Source organism: Lissotriton vulgaris, chromosome 9, assembly GCF_964263255.1.
Source record: "Lissotriton vulgaris chromosome 9, aLisVul1.2, whole genome shotgun sequence".
NCBI classification, from domain to species: domain Eukaryota; kingdom Metazoa; phylum Chordata; class Amphibia; order Caudata; family Salamandridae; genus Lissotriton; species Lissotriton vulgaris.
Genome location: NC_141697.1, coordinates 851,860,612 through 851,872,271, shown reverse-complemented (window position 1 = coordinate 851,872,271; position 11,660 = coordinate 851,860,612).

Sequence of the window (11,660 nt, the reverse complement as noted above, 5' to 3'; positions counted from 1 at the left end):
GAGAGAGAGAGAGGGAGAGAGAGAGAGAGGAAGATAGAGAGAGGGAGCTAGAGAGGGGGAGACAGAGATAGAGACAGAGGGAGGGAGACAGAGGGTGACGGACAGAGGGAGACAGAGGGAGGAAGACAGATAGAGGGATCCAGAGGGAGAGAGACAGACAGAGGGAGACAGACAGAGGGAGGCAGGTGGAGGGAGACAGACGGAGAGAGACAGATGGAGGGAGACAGACGGAGGGAGACAGACGGAGGGAGACAGGGACAGAGAGACATGGGCAGACAGAGACAGGGAGGCAGAGACACAGAGAGAGGGAGGCGGAGAGGGGGAGGGAGACAGAGGGAGAGAGAGGGAGTGAGGGAGAGAGAGAGGGAGAGAGGGAGGGGGAGGGAGACAGAGGGTGACAGAGGGAGGGAGAGGGAGGGAGACAGAGGGAGGGAGACAGAGGGTGACAGACAGAGGGAGACAGAGGGAGGAAGACAGATAGAGGGATCCAGAGGGAGAGAGACAGACAGAGGGAGACAGACAGAGGGAGGCAGACTGAGGGAGGCAGGTGGAGGGAGACAGACGGAGGGAGACAGATGGAGGGAGACAGACGGAGGGAGACAGACGGAGGGAGACAGGGACAGAGAGACATGGGCAGACAGAGACAGGGAGGCAGAGACACAGAGAGAGGGAGGCGGAGAGGGGGAGGAAGACAGAGGGAGAGAGAGGGAGTGAGGGAGAGAGAGAGGGAGAGAGGGAGGGGGAGGGAGACAGAGGGTGACAGAGGGAGGGAGAGGGAGGGAGACAGAGGGAGGCAGAGAGAGAGGGAGACAGACAGAAACAGGCAGAGAGAGACAGAGAGAGGGAGACAGGGAGAGAGGGAGACAGATAGATGGAGACAGAGGAGGGAGACAGAGGAAGGGAGACAGACAGAAACAGGCAGAGGGACACAGAGAGAGGGAGATAGAGAGAGAGAGGGAGGGAGACGGAGGAAGATAGAGAGAGGGAGCTAGAGAGGGGGAGACAGAGAGAGAGAGACAGAGGGAGGGAGACAGAGGGTGACAGACAGAGGGAGACAGAGGGAGGAAGACAGATAGAGGGATCCAGAGGGAGAGAGACAGACAGAGGGAGACAGACAGAGGGAGGCAGGTGGAGGGAGACAGACGGAGGGAGACAGATGGAGGGAGACAGACGGAGGGAGACAGACGGAGGGAGACAGGGACAGAGAGACATGGGCAGACAGAGACAGGGAGGCAGAGACACAGAGATAGGGAGGCGGAGAGGGGGAGGGAGACAGAGGGAGAGAGAGGGAGTGAGGGAGAGAGAGAGGGAGAGAGGGAGGGGGAGGGAGACAGAGGGTGACAGAGGGAGGGAGACAGAGGGAGGCAGAGGGAGGGAGACAGAGGGTGACAGACAGAGGGAGACAGAGGGAGGAAGACAGATAGAGGGATCCAGAGGGAGAGAGACAGACAGAGGGAGACGGACAGAGGGAGGCAGACTGAGGGAGGCAGGTGGAGGTAGACAGACGGAGGGAGACAGATGGAGGGAGACAGACGGAGGGAGACAGACGGAGGGAGACAGGGACAGAGAGACATGGGCAGACAGAGACAGGGAGGCAGAGACACAGAGAGAGGGAGGCGGAGAGGGGGAGGAAGACAGAGGGAGTGAGGGAGAGAGAGAGGGAGAGAGGGAGGGGGAGGGAGACAGAGGGTGACAGAGGGAGGGAGAGGGAGGGAGACAGAGGGAGGCAGAGAGAGAGGGAGACAGACAGAAACAGGCAGAGAGAGACAGAGAGAGGGAGACAGGGAGAGAGGGAGACAGATAGATGGAGACAGAGGAGGGAGACAGAGGGAGGGAGACAGACAGAAACAGGCAGAGGGACACAGAGAGAGGGAGATAGAGAGAGAGAGGGAGGGAGACGGAGGGAGACAGAGAGAGACAGACAGAGGGAGGGAGACAGACTGAAGGAGACAGACAGAGGGAGGGAGACAGAGGGAGGGAGACAGACAGAGGGAGGGAGACAGACAGAGGGAGAGAGACAGACAGAAGGAGTTTGAGTTTAAAAATTCTTATATAGCGCTCTTACACCAGCGGTTTCATGGCGCTGTAACTGGCAGATCTCCACAATAGATAAGGAAAGGAGGTCTGGTGACAAAGGACTAAATGAAGGTTTTGCTAAAGAAATAAGCTTTAAGTTTCTTTCGAAACTGGGAGTATGGGGTTAGGGATCTGAGATCTAGGGGTAATGAGTTCCAGAGGGTTGGGGCAAGGGTCGCAAATTTTGAGCCCCTCCACTTTTTCCGGCGAAACCGGGGAACTGTCAGGAGGGATTGGGAAGAAGACAGAGGAAGACAGACAGAGGGAGGAGGGTGACAGACAGAGGGAGACAGAGGGAGGGAGACAGAAGGAGGGAGAGAGAGAGCGGGAAGGAGGCACAGAGAAAGGGGGAGGGGGAGGGGGACAGAGAGAGAGAGGGAGGGAGACAGAGAGAGAGAGGGAGGGAGACAGAGAGAGGGAGGGAGGGAGACAGAGTGAGTGAGACAGAGGGAGACAGAGAGAGGGAGAGAGAGAGAGGGAGAGAGAGGGAGACAGACTGAGGAAGAAAGACAGAGGAAGGGAGACAGAGGAAGGGAGACAGAGGAAGGGAGACAGAGGGATGGAGACAGAGAGAGGGAGACAGAGGAAGACAGGCAGAGGGAGGATGGCGATAGACAGAGTGAGGAAGGCAGAGGGAGGGAGACAGACAGAGGGTGACAGACAGAGGGCAGGGGGAGGCAGAGGGAGGGAGACAGAGGGAGGGAGACAGAGGGGGAGGGAGAGAGAGAGAGGAGGGAGAGAGAGGGAGGGAGAGAGAGAGAGAGAGAGGGAGGGGGAGAGAGAGGGAGGGAGAGAGAGTGGGGGTGAGACAGAGAGGGAGGGAGACAGAGAGAGAGGGAGGGAGACAGAGAGAGGGATGGAGACAGAGAGAGAGGGAGGGAGACAGTGAGAGAGGAGGGAGACAGAGAGAGAGGAGGGAGACAGAGAGAGAGGGAGGGAGACAGAGAGAGAGAGGGAGGGAGACAGAGAGAGAGAGGGAGGGAGACAGAGAGAGAGGGAGGGAGACACAGAGAGAGAGGGAGGGAGACAAAGAGAGGGAGGGAGACAGAGAAAGAGGGAGTGCGACAGAGAGAGAGAGGGATGGAGACAGAGAGAGAGGGGGAGGGAGACAGAGATAGAGACGGAGGAAGACAGAGAGAGAGAGGGAGGGAGACAGAGAGAGAGAGGGAGGGAGACAGAGAGAGAGAGGGAGGGAGACAGAGAGAGAGAGAGAGGGAGGGAGACAGAGAGAGAGAGGGAGGGAGACAGAGAGAGAGGGAGGGAGACAGAGAGAGAGGGAGGAAGACAGAGAGAGGGAGGGAGACAGAGAGAGAGGGAGGGAAACAGAGCGAGTGAGACAGAGGGAGACAGAGAGAGGGAGAGAGGGAGACAGACAGAGGAAGACAGAGGGAGACAGGCATAGGGAGGAGGGCGATAGACATAGTGAGTGAGACAGAGAGAGACAGAGAGAGGGAGAGAGAGAGGGAGGGAGAGAGAGAGAGGGAGAGAGAAGAGAGAGAGAGAGAGAGGGAGATAGAGAGAGGGAGCTAGACAGGGGGAGAAAGAGGGAGTGTGGCAGAGGGTGACAGACAGAGGGAGACAGAGGGAGGGAGACAGATAGAGGGATCCAGAGGGAGAGAGACAGAAAGAGGGAGACAGACAGAGGGAGACAGAAAGAGGGAGACAGACAGAGGGAGGCAGGTGGAGGGAGACAGATGGGGGAGATAGACGGAGGGAGACAGATGGAGGGAGACAGACGGAGGGAGACAGACGGAGGGAGACAGACGGAGGGAGACAAATGGAGGGAGACAGATGGAGGGAGACAGTTGAAGGGAGTCAGATGGAGGGAGACAGGGACAGAGAGACATGGACAGACAGAGACAGGGAGGCAGAGACACAGAGAGAGGGAGATGGAGAGGGGGAGGGAGACAGAGGGAGAGAGAGGGAGTGAGGGAGATCGAGGGAGATAGAGGGAGGGAGGGAGACAGAGAGAGAGAGGGAGGGAGACAGAGAGAGAGAGAGGGAGGGAGGGAGACAGAGAGAGAGAGGGAGGGAGACAGAGAGAGAGTGAGGGAGGGAGACAGAGAGAGAGGGGGAGGGAGACAGAGAGAGAGGGGGAGGGAGACAGAGAGAGGGGGAGGGAGACAGAGAGAGAGGGGGAGGGAGACAAAGAGAGAGGGGGGAGACAAAGAGAGTGAGGGAGACAGAGAGAGAGGGAGGGAGACAGAGCGAGAGGGAGTTATACAGAGAGAGAGGGAGGGATACAGAGCAAATGAGACAGAGGGAGACAGAGAGAGGGAGGGAGATAGAGAGAGAGGGAGGGAGGGAGACACGGAGAGAGAGGGAGGGAGACAGAGAGAGAGAGGGAGGGAGACAGAGAGAGAGAGGGGGGGAGACAGAGAGAGACGGAGGGAGACAGAGAGAGAGAGGGAGGGAGACAGAGAAAGAGAGGGAGGGAGACAGAGAGAGAGAGAGGGGGAGGGAGACAGAGAGAGGGAGAGAGAGGGAGACAGACTGAGGAAGGAAGACAGAGGAAGGGAGACAGAGGAAGGGAGACAGAGGAAGGGAGACAGAGGGATGGAGACAGAGAGAGGGAGACAGAGGGAGACAGGCAGAGGGAGGATGGCGATAGACAGAGTGAGGAAGGCAGAGGGAGGGAGACAGACAGGGGGTGACAGACAGAGGGCAGGGGGAGGCAGAGGGAGGGAGACAGAGGGAGGGAGACAGAGGGGGAGTGAGAGAGAGAGAGGGAGGGAGAGAGAGAGAGGGAGGGAGAGAGAGAGAGCGAGAGAGAGAGAGGGAGGGGGAGAGAGAGGGAGGGAGAGAGAGGGGGTGAGACAGAGAGGGAGGGAGACAGAGAGAGAGGGAGGGAGACAGAGAGAGGGATGGAGACAGAGAGAGAGGGAGGGAGACAGAGAGAGAGAGAGGAGGGAGACAGAGAGAGAGGAGGGAGACAGAGAGAGAGGGAGGGAGACAGAGAGAGAGAGAGGGAGGGAGACAGAGAGAGAGAGAGGGAGGGAGACAGAGAGAGAGGGAGGGAGGGAGACAGAGAGAGAGGGAAGGAGACAAAGAGAGGGAGGGAGACAGAGAGAGAGGGAGTGCGACAGAGAGAGAGAGGGATGGAGACAGAGAGAGGGGGAGGAAGACAGAGATAGAGACGGAGGAAGACAGAGAGAGAGAGGGAGGGAGACTGAGGTTCCATGACAATTGTAAGTGGTGTTTTTGACTCGCACGAATATGGTAGAGTCTGGTATCTATGAACCGCAAATGACGAGTTTAGTAAGTGTGCGCAGTTTCGTTGTGCTAACTTAAACCGTTCGTTTGTTATGTGGGTTTTTCATCTGTACCCACGGGTTCCATCTTAGATACGGCATCCATTTTGTCTCTTGCCCTCAAGTAGCCAGCGAACGGACGTTGTTTGCCTCGCGACCCTGGGACTCCCAAGATATTTGCGGAAGACACATGTCCTTTGTAAGTGTCTTTATGACGAGGGGGATGCTACTGTAAAGCAGATGGCGCCGCTCGAGGCTCATCTTGCCGCACGGACTTATTGTCTCAGCCGTGCATCTCATTAGGCACGTCCCTTTGATGCCTGTATCTCGTGTTTCCCGATACCTCCCCTTTTACACCCTTTTCGATCTCCCCACTGTCTCCGTCTTCCTCTGCACCTGTCCTTGTTCCTATTTCGATCTGTTTTACTGCTCATCGGAATTCGCTAATGGGAAGATGGGTTTTTTACAGTTGGGAATCACCAAATGTTTCCGCACTTATGTTCCGGACCTCATGTGTATCAAAGTGACCAAAGCGACCCCTCTGGGGGATAATGGTGGGAACCGGGTTGTAAACTTTTGTGTGCCATGTTGTGCTATGGGTAAAAACTGTATAAAAGGAGCGATCCACAGAACCAATTTGAAGCAGTCTCCCCGAACTACACTCGATGTACTTCCTGTGATTTCTGTGTTCCCTGCAGCAAATAAACCTTGAATCTTTGACGCCGAAGGAAGTGTCCCGTGTCTCTGTCATTCGTACGCCGGAGCAGGTTACCCACGAAGGTTTCAGGTGTTGTGCCCTGGCACCGCTGGGTCTTAAAGAACCCAGTCCTTCAGTTGGCGCCCAACGTGGGGCTGCATCAGTGGTACCGGTCCAAGCCCGACGATCGTGAGGAACTTCGTGTGAAATCTCTGAGGGAAGGTGCACTCCGCTTCATCGATCCTGTTGTCGAAATAAGTGGCCCGAAGACTTTTCCCGCGAAGATTCCCGCCTCCTGACGGCTGCGACGGACTGCTGCCCTGACTGTAGACCTGTTTTGGCGCCTGGCGTAGACCTTGGTATAGCGAGACGATTGACGGGCCTTCCTGGTGACGCCATCGATCTTTGAGTTAAGTATTTGTGGGTCGCTCCCAGAGTTCTTGGTTGTTGACACTTTAGCGAGTGTTTTTGTTGTTAACGCTGTGTGAGTGTTTTTGTCGGTGACACTTTGCTAGCGTATTTTGTTGTATTGTTTGACGACTGCAGCTGCCAAAAACCGAGGGTTTTGTTCTTTGCTGGGACTTGGTAAATCCCGTAACCCTTGAAGTTTGTGAAACTCGGCTAGTGTGCAAGATGCCTGGTCGCAGTACTTTGTTTAGTTGTTTCAGGCCTTGTGGTACGGATTCCCGACTGGAGGACTCGTGTCCGATACCTCCGGTTGGAACTCCCACGTATGAACTGTATAGCAAGCATGGGCTAGGCCCAATTACCTTTAACGATTATTGGATTAAATACACGAAGAAGGACGGCGACTTTCGTTGGCCACCTCATGGTAGCTTCGAGGCCCCGATCTTAGATAATCTAGAGATTAAATTGTTCGAAAGAAAGTCAAGGCCGGCCATGTTTGATGCCTTTCGGTTGTGGCGTAAGGAAGCCCGACAGAAAGACATCAGACAGACTAAACGTAATCAGCGAGATAATGTTGCTACCATAGTGAAGAAAGCAGAGCAATTTCAGCGTGATAAGGAGGTTAAGGATAAGGAAGTGTTTGACAGACTACAGCGTATGACCGTAGATAAATGTTATCCCGCTTTGCCTACGGAGTCGGAAAAGAAGGAAGATGCAGTTGAGGATCCTTTAATGTCTTATCTTATGAAGTCGCCACCTCCGTACGTACAGGGTACCGCAGTTCCTGTGGTTCCTGCCGTACCTATTCTTCCGCCTATTCTTCCTCCGCCTGTTCCTCAACCTGCACCCGCCCTTCCGACTGTTCCTGCTCCTTTGCCTGTTGCTATCCCTACTGCTCCTCCGCTTCCACATACTCCTGCTCCCGCTACTGCTCCTGCTATTGCTCCTGTTTTGCTAACTCCTGCTGTTGCTACTGTTTCTACTCCTTCACTTGTTAGTCCTGTGTCCTATACTTCTCCCTCTACTCGTTCTCGTACTACTCCTCTTGCGGCTAGCTTCTTTCATTCGCTCGGACCTGTTCATGGGTCCGCTGGTTCCGATGGTCCTCAGAGACGTAGTCAGCTTCCTGGAAACAGAGAACGCGTTGCGCTATATAATATGGCGATGGGTTGGATGGTAAATCCTCTTAGGAGTCCACCCCGTGTTGTCCTCGAAACATTTTGTCAATTCAATATACCAACCCAGAGATATGTGTTTAATGAAATGTGTAAGTTCCTTCATGATCAGATAGCGGCCGATGCGCCTGATGAGGTGCTGACCGCCCTGTCTGATCTTCAGCTTCAGTTCTCGAATGGACTGATAGTGGATACTAACGTTCGACGTGCTGTTGAGCGGTTACTATCTTTTCGCCCCGCTCCGATCCCTCATGCATTGTTTGTCGAGGATGTTGAACAACAGCCAGACGAGTCAGGCCAATATCCCATGCGTGAAGTTCCACCGGTTTGGATACCACCAAATCCTAATGCTCAACCTCCGACGACAGTGGGGCATTTCCAGAGAATATGGATACATCTTCCATGGATACGCTCGGAAGTGTTACAGGTGAAGCAATCTTTGCCTGACCCTCGCAAGAACCCTGCAGGGTATTACAAAGAATTATCGCAGCTCGTTGATGCTACGGTAATGAATCTAGCCGATATCGATATGTTATTCGGCAATGTCGTACCGCAACCGGTATGGGCTAAGATTCGTCATGAAAACCATCCAAATGAATTAGGTGGTGCTTGGGCTGCTATTGTTGCGGCAGATGCCGGACAAACGGCTGCTGCTAAACCCGACCAGCTGATTGTTGATCTTCCTCAACGAATAATAGCGTTAATGAAAACTCTTATGCCAGCCATGAGGGTGAACTGGGACAAATTGTCAGCTTGTAAGCAAAAGAAGGACGAGAGTGTTTCCGACTTCTTCACGAGGTTTGAGGAGGCATTCGTCGACCATAGTGGACAGGATATGGGTACCGAGGGTGGTCAAAGATTGTTTGTGGATAAATTTGTTTCCAACTTATTGCCCGATTTGAGCAATAAATTAAAGAATTCGGAAAGTGCATGGGCCGTTTCTACTTCAGCTCAGATATTGGCTACGGCACAATATTATGAGAACAGAGAGAAAGAGGAGAATGACCGTGCTGATAAAAAGACTAAAGAGCTGAAAACTAAAGTACTGCCTCAGCAAGCGTATCCTCCACGTTCGAATCAGAGTAATTCGCAACAAAATAGAGCACAGCCGCAATCGAACCGATCCCAAACTCGTAATGACTCCTCTTCCCAAAGATCCTCGTTAGGGTACAATCAATGCACTTATTGTAGACAAGAGGGTCACATTAAATTCAATTGTCCCGTTCTAAATGAACGTAATAGTGGTAACTCATCTAGAGGAGGTCGTGGTGGTTCGCAGCAGGCACCACGTGGTAGAGGTCGTGGAGCTCAGAATGATCGCTCAGATAATTCATCAAATTCCGATAATTGTTTTGATCAACGTGGATCGTCGCAAGGACGCTCTGCGCAGTTCAATGTAGACGATTATTACGTCGATCAGGGAACTGACGACTGTAATTACTAGGACAGCCATAGACAAGGAGAGGGAGTGGTATCAGTTCCGGTTGATCAGAGAGGGCCTTACGTCGCAGTTGCTACATCGGGCGTCGTTGAGCCTTTTCTGTTGGACACTGGTGCAGCGAAAAGTTCCATTAAGCATTCGAAACTCCCTGGCGCACCTTTGTCTGGCTTAACAAATGTTTCCGTTGGATTCTCTGGCGCCCCTGTTAGCAATCCAGTTTCTCGCCCTTTGCCCCTTAAAATTGGGCCACGTGAGCTAGAAGCTCCGTTAATTTTGACTACGGGTTGTGGTGAGAATCTTTTGGGCCTGGATTTGCTTAAACGTTTGTACGCGACTTTGTATTGTTCTCCTGCGGGTGTAAAGCTTACGTTAGGAGAGAGGGTTGTCTCTCCCATGTACATGTCCCTCGATAAGCTCCCACCGGAATTGAGTTCTCTTCCTGCGTCTTTGTGGGCAACGGGTCCCAACGATGTGGGCCTACTTGATATCTCCCCTTATGTTGTACAGTTGAAATCTAATGTGCGATTGCCACGTATTCCCCAATATCGTATCTCCCTTGATGGTGAACGAGCATTGTTAGCGATCATCTATGATTTGATCGAGAAAGATGTTATTGAGGAGACTCGGGGAAACGTGTGCAACAGCCCTGTACTGCCCATTCTTAAACGTACTGATCCTTCAAAACCGCCTGTTTATCGCTTTGTTATCGATTTACGGGAAGTGAATAAAATCGTGGTTCCTCTATTCCCTGTTGTGCCTGACATCACGGCGCTACTGACTCTGATTCCAGCTTCTGCATCATGGTTTTCGGTGATTGACTTGAAAAATGCGTTTTTCAGCATCCCGATTGCCGAGGAGAGCAGAGACCTTTTCGGTTTCTCTTTTGGTGGACGCAGCTTCCGGTTCAAACGCGCTCCTCAGGGCTACTGTGAAAGTCCATCGATTTACAGTCAAGCCTTGAAGGGTCAACTGGATGCATTTAGGTTGCCGGCTGGTGCGGCTTTAATCCAATACGTCAACGACCTATTGGTAGCCGCTGATACTCAGGACATTTGCAAAATTGCTACGGTGTCGCTGCTGCAACATCTCTGTGAGTTAAATCATAAGGTGTCACCTACTAAACTCCAATATTGTTGTCAAGAAGTAACCTATCTAGGTCACTTATTGTCAAAGGAGGGAAGGAGGTTGACCCCAGAGAGAATTGCAGCAATTGCGCGAATGGCTGTGCCAACAACCCAAAGAGATGTGCGTGCCTTTTTAGGTATCACGTCGTACTGCAGGCAATGGATTCCAAATTTTTCATTGCTAGCGAAACCATTGGTGGCTCTTACGTGCAAGGATGTTTCAACTCCTTTACCATGGACGGACGAATGTCAGAAAAGTTTTTCTGAATTGCGTGATTCATTGTGTTCGGCTCCTGTGTTAGGTACTCCTGACTACAGTAAGCCGTTTACGTTATATGTTCACGAGAGGGAAGGTTGTGCTTTGAGTGTCTTAACGCAACCTTTTGGTGGTAAGCAACGTCCATGTGCATATTTTTCCTCGACCTTGGACCCAGTAGCTAGAGCATTGCCGAGTTGTTTGAGAGCAACTGCGGCAGCTGCGGTCTCCATCCGACAATCAGCAGGATTGGTCATGGATAATATGCTTACGGTGATGGTTCCGCATGCAGTCGATACTCTTTTGAATCGTACGAAAACTCAGCACTTGACGAGTGCGAGGTTGTCTGGGTACGAGTTGACGCTGTTGGCAAGCCACATTCAGATAAAACGTTGTAATGTTCTGAACCCGGCAACTTTGTTACCAATTAGCACAGAGTCAGATGAAGTAGCAGAACATGATTGCTACTTGAGGACAGAGGAGGAAACAAAAGGTCGAGTGGACCTTAAAAACACCCCATTGGAAGATCCAGATGGTACATTGTATGTGGATGGGTCATGTTTTAAGTTGCCGAATGGCGATGTGACTACTGCTTATGCTGTTGTAACGTTGAATACTGTTGTTGAGACTGCAAGATTGAGTCAGAATTCTGCCCAAGCTGCAGAGCTGATTGCTCTTACTAGAGCGTGTGTGTTAGCGAAAGGGAAACGTGTTGAATGTGTTTACCGACAGCCAATACGCATTTGGCGTCGCACATAGTTTTGGACGATTGTGGAGAGAGAGAGGGTTCTTGACGTCGCATGGTACGAAGATTCAGCATGGCCAGCTTGTGAATGATCTTCTGGATGCACTTACGTTGCCTAAGCAAGTTGCAATTGTTAAATGTAGTGCGCATCGTAAGGTGACGGATGATGTTGGTCGTGGTAATGCGTTTGCGGACGAGACTGCTAAGGAGACTGCCCGGAACCTTAGCACTCGAATGTATGTGACGAGTTCGGTTAGGTGGCCTACAGAATCGAGCATGTGTGAAGACACTATCGAAAGTGTGAAAGAAATTCAGAATGAGGCCACCGAGGCTGAAAAGGCGAAATGGAAAGAAAGTACGGGAAAGTTGGATGCGAATGGTTGTTGGATTGATTTGTCTGATCAGAAAAGATGGATGTTACCAGATGCGTATGTGCTGGCCGTTGTGACTATGGCGCATGGTTTAGCACATATTAGCGCGAAAGGTA